Below are 6,086 nucleotides of genomic sequence, written 5' to 3' on the forward strand. Positions count from 1 at the left end.
CCTGCCAAGTGGTGATGTTCACCTCATTAACATTATCACTTAGTGCAGAATATTAATACCTGAATAAAATACATGCTGCTGCTACAGTACGTGTAACTATAGCTAGTAACACTATTAGAAATTAGACAATCTAGAAAATTATTAAACGAAAATAAGCTGGAACAACAAAAACACTGGTTTGTCATATAATTAATGAGAATTATTAATGATCTCCATCACTTAACTTACCGCTGTCGTGTTTCCTCTTTTCCTCCTCTTCTTTTTTTCCCCGCTTTTGGCTGCCAGATGGATGAGTCCTTTTCATTTTAAAGAAGTCTAGTAATAAGTGCTGTTGTACCAGTTGAAGAAAAAGCGAAGAAAAGCAAGCACATCCAGCGTAACGCGAGAGGGCGCCCTCTAGCGGGGATGCGGATATATTGCTCCATGTTCTGTGTATGTTTTTAATAATGACATTTCAGATTGTTCAAATGGTCAGCTGTAGGGGCCCTATTACAGTGCGGGGCTCCAGGCAATTGCCTGTCTTGTCTGCCCTATTACTACGCCTCTGGTGATGTACATAAACTATTCAGGACGGTATGGCAGTGCTTCAGTAAATGGCTGCTTTAATGTAAGAACACCACCAGATGTCGCTGTGTCTCCTGAGATGAAGGCTTCAAACCTTACATGTTTTATACAAATTTGAAGACACCCAACAACAACAAGAACAACAAAAAAAAAGCACTTTACTTTCCCACGATTTCTAGATTCTAGAATTGTCTACATGTTGTGAAGGGGTTTTACCATCAGGAAAAAAATGCTTCCAGATATTATGGGTTTCTCTTCACACTGAGAGTTAATGAGAGTTAAAACTTTGAAACTCTAGAACATTTATCTGCTTAAATGTAAGTGAAATAATAAGTGAGGAAAACGGAACTGGTCAAGCAACACCTGAGCAGCAAATGTCTGTAAAAGTGCTGTAATTCCTACACTGTTCATCTGATCACAATGTCTTTCAGTACACAATTAAAAAAACATTAACTTTGTCACTGTCCTAACATTTATGCAGCTGTATGCGCTCTGCAAGAAAAAAAAAAACACAAAAAGCCCTTTTTTTGTAAAGAATAAAGAGAAATTTTAAAAATAATAAAAAAAAAAGGTTTACATATATTAATGTATTTCTGTATATTTATATATGTTATATATTTTATAGATGAACTTTCACTATTCTATGACAGAATTCTGGGTATTTCCTCCCTTAATCAATGAATCAATTAATACAGGTTATTGGAAGATTATAAAAATGTACAACTGTAATAAATTTGCCCTTACCTGGAGCTCTGTAACATTTCACTGCCAGGATGATAGTCAGCAGCAGATACATAGAGACCACCATCAGACTACTGATCAATGTGAACACTGACATTACAGCTTCTATATGTGAGCAAAGAAGAAAAATAACAAACATACTTATATATACATATATTAATTATTATTATAATTAATATATGTATATATTTAGGAATTATTAATTATTATTATTCCTAAATCTGGCTATAGATATAACTAGATGTAACCATGAATAAGTTTAGGGAGAAAAAGAGGCTGGTAATAAATTGTTTAGAGTTGCTATTCTGTAAATTATTACAGGGAGTTACAGTGATAACCTGAGTAATAACTGATGGAATTACACATAGCTATGAATAATAATAAATAAATATAGTTGTAAGCAATGATGAGCGGGTCCAAGCACTTTGCGCCATCGCCGCCCGGGTGCAACTTACAAACTTCACACACTATGACATAATAGGGCTGATGTCAGCTTGGGCCCAAAATATTTCTCATGGAACCGTGTGTGTGTGTGTGTGTCTGTCTGTGTATGACCTGGGAGTGTTAGTGTGGTGTGTGTGTGTGTGTCTAAGAGATGTGTGTGTGTGTCAGTCTGTTTGTGACGAGTGAAACAGGTTTACATGTATGCAAGGACAAAAAACACTTTCTCCAAAAATAGATTTAATTTTACCTTATTTCTAACTGATTCGTAAACAAGTCGTGTGAAGCAGTTTAAAGATTCGTGAGCCGTTACTGCTGTGATTGGTCAGATGGCGGGGTGATTTATGACTGGTCAACCGCTACAGCGTGTGTCGAAAAAAGAAACGCCCATGACCATAACTGAACGACGGCTCTGGAGACTCGTCAATACATAGAAAAGATGGCGTCAGTTTTACCGTGTAATGATCAACTAATTTTATATTAACTGTGGCTACTAAAATCGAGAGGTCTTTTATCTTTGTAGATAAAGCAAACATGTATTATACAAAACTAAATAAAGTAAACGAAAAAGGTGCACCACAACCAAACAAAGATATAAACAATATTTACAAACTATATATAATACACAGTATGTGTATGTGTGCGAGTGGAAAATGTCAGAAGTCCGTGTTTATTGTATGTGTCTTAGAGGAGTATACCAAGTATGGTTCGGTCTCACCGGGGTTAATGAAGTCCGAGAGGCCGAGATGGCATCCGATGTAAAACATTTGCCAAATCAATGATGCGAATCACAAATATAATTCCCATACCGGATCAGTCGTGGCCCGGGTTAACAACGACCGCCACTGGTGTTGTTGACCTACAGGGTGCTGGTGGAAATTGGGCTACTGTTGGTCGAAGAAGAAGAGGAGGACGGCGTGTTCGATAGCAGAGAGAGAAGAGGAAAGCCAAGAGTTTAGGAGTGATAGTAGGGACTTTGAATGTTGGGACCATGACAGGGAAGGGAAGAGAGTTGGTTGATATGATGCAGAGAAGGAAGGTGGATATACGGTGTGTCCAGGGGACCAGGTGGAAAGGTAGCAAGGCTAAAAGCCTAGGACCAGGGTTCAAAGTGTTTTACCATGGTGTGGATAGGAAAATAAATGGAGTAGGAGTTATTCTGAAAGAGGAGTTTGTAAGGAATGTTCTAGAGGTAAAGAGAGTATCAGATAGGGTGATGAGTCTGAAGCTGGAAATTGAAGGGATAATGTTCAATGGTGTTTAGTGGTTATGCCCCACAGGTAGGATGTGAGTTAAAAGAGAAGGAGAAATTGAGTTAGATGAAGTGATGCAGAGCATCCCCAGAGGTGAAAGAGTGGTGATTGGTGCAGACTTCAATGGACATGTTGGGAAAGGGAACAGAGGTGATGAAAATGTGATGGGCAGGTTTGGTCTTCAGGACAGGAATGTAGAAGGACTACATCTTGTGTCGACGTTGTAACCTGAAAGAGATCAGTGACTGCAAAGTGTTGGTAGGGGGGAGGGTAGCCAGACAACACAGAATTGTGGTGTGTAAAATAACCCTGGTGGTAAGGAAGGCGAAGAGGACAAAGGCAGAGCAGAGGACAAAGTGGTGGAAGCTGAGAAAGGAAGAATGTTGTGAAGTCTTTAGGGAGAAGTTGAGACAGGCTATGGGTGGTCAGGAGGGGCTTTCAGTTGACTGGACAACTACAGCCAATGTGATCAGGGAGACAGATAGGAGGCTACTTGGTGTATCATCAGGTAAGGGGAAAGTGAACAAGGAGACTTGGTGGTGGAATGAGGGACACTGAGAGGACTGAAGAGAGTAGACAGGAGTACAGGGAGATGCAGAGTAAGGTGAAGGTAGAGGTGGCAAAGACCAAACAAAGAGCATATGAGGACTTGTATGCTAGGCTAGACAGTAAGGAAGGAGAGGTGGATCTGTACAGGTTGGCAAGGCAGAGAGATAGAGATGGGAAGCATGTGCAGCAGGTTAGAGTGATTAAAGATACAAATGGAAATGTACTAATAGATGCCAGGAGAGTGATGGGAAGATGGAAGGAGTACTTTAAGGAGTTGATGAATGAGGAAAACAAAAGAGAACAAAGAGTAGAAGAGGTGACTGTTGTGGAACAGGAAGTAGCAAATATTGGTAGAAGTGAGGTGAAAAGGGCGTTGAAGAGGATGGAAAGGCTGTTGGTCCTGATGACATACCTGTGGAGGTATGGAAGTGCTTAGGAGAGGTGGCAGTAGAGTTTCTGACAAGTTTGTTTAACAAGATCTTGGAGAGTGAGAGGATTCCAGAGGAATGGAGGAGAAGTGTATTGGTGCCAATTTTTAAGAACAAGGGAGATGTGCAAAGCTGTGGCAATTATAGAGGTATAAAGCTAATGAGCCAGACAATGAAGCTGTGGGAAAGAGTAGTGGAAGCTAGGTTAAGGGCAGAGGTGAGCATTTGTGAGCAGCAATATGGTTTTATGCCTAGAAAGAGTACATCAGATGCAGTATTTGCTTTGAGGATGCTGGCGGAAAAGTACAGAGAAGGTAACAGGGAGTTGCATTGTGTCTTTTTAGATTTAGAAAAAGCTTATGACAGGGTGCCAAGAGAGGAGCTGTGGTATTGTATGAGGAAGTCTGGAGTGGCAGAGAAGTATGTTAGAGTGGTGCAGGACATGTATGAGAGCTGTAAGACAGTGGTAAGATGTGCTGTAGGTGTGACAGAAGAGTTCAAGGTGGAGGTGGGTCTGCATCAAGGATCGGCTCTAAGCCCCTTTTTGTTTGCTCTGGTGATGGACAGGATGACAGAGGAGGTAAGACATCTAGAAAATTTGGAGAGGTGGAGGTATGCTCTGGAAAGCAGAGGAATGAAGGTTAGCCGCAGCAAGACGGAATACATGTGTGTAAATGAGAGGGACCCAGGAGGATCAGTGAGGCTACAGGGAGCAGAGGTAAAGAAGGTGCAGGATTTTAAGTACTTAGGGTCAACGGTCCAGAGCAACGGAGTGTGTTTAAAGGAGGTGAAGAGGCAGGTACAGGCAGGTTGGAATGGGTGGAGAAAAGTGTCAGGTGTGTTGTGCGATAAAAGAGTATCAGCGAGAATGAAAGGAAAGGTGTACAGGACAGTGGTGAGACCAGCAATGCTCTACGGCTTAGAGACAGTGGCGCTGAAGAAAAGACAGGAGGCAGATGTGGAGGTAGCAGAGGTGAAGATATTAAGGTTCTCTTTGGGAGTGACAAGGATGGATAGGATCAAGAATGAGTTTATCAGAGGGACAACCCACGTTAGATGTTTTGGAGATAAAGTCAGAGAGGCCAGTTTGAGGTGGTTTGGACATGTTCAGAGGAGAGATTGTGAATATATCGGTAGAAGGATTCTGAGGTTGGAACTGCCAGGCAGGAGGTCTAGAGGAAGACCAAAGAGGAGATTAATGGATGCAGTGAGAGAAGACATGAAGTTAGTTGGTGTGAGAGAAGAGGATGCAGAGGATAGGGTTAGATGGAGGCAAATGATTCGCTGTGGCGACCCCTGACAGGGAACAGCCGAAAGACAAAGAAGAAGAAGTCATAGTGCTTGGGCCTATAATAATAATAATAATAATAATAATAAAGTTGCTGCAGAATAAAAGAAGTAAAACACTTTAGGATGTCCAGTTATTAGAAAATAATCAAACTTTAGGATAAGTTATATGGTGAGCTACAGCACAATCACCTCATTAATGATTATTTCCCTTAAACACCATTACTTGTGTTCCTTACAAAGTAAAGGCCTGAGTTATTCATTTATTCTCACCTCTGACTGAAACCCAGCTTTTCGGTGACTCTCCTCTCTCTGGGTGTGTACAGTGGTAGAAACCTTCATCTGACTTTGAGACACTACTGATGGTCATCTCTCCTGTAGTCTGCTTCTGGAGAACTGAATCATCTTTATAGAAATCAGCACCAGAGTCTGAGATCTTTGTGTTGTGATATAAACAGTATAAAGTCAGAGGATTTCCCTCAGTTACAGGATGGACAGGACTCTCCAGGATCACATCACCATCTGTAGGAAAGAGACAAACAGATGTACAACAAAGAATAATTCCTGTTACAGGAACAAAGAGTAAATATCAAATATGAGCGTCAATTTTGTAAATAAAGTGTAAGAGTGTAAATAAACCAGCTGCTCCAGAGACACCGAGATTTATTCACATAACAGGAAAATAATCAGGAACAAGACTGTAGATCAAAATTAAGTACATTCACATTCAGGTGACAATTTCACACAGGATTATGTAAAAATATTATAAACACATTTACACATCCAGTCAGGCAGCTAAGAACATTTACTAAGAACTGAGATC

Source organism: Clarias gariepinus, chromosome 1 (assembly GCF_024256425.1).
Source record: "Clarias gariepinus isolate MV-2021 ecotype Netherlands chromosome 1, CGAR_prim_01v2, whole genome shotgun sequence".
NCBI classification, from domain to species: Eukaryota; Metazoa; Chordata; class Actinopteri; order Siluriformes; family Clariidae; genus Clarias; species Clarias gariepinus.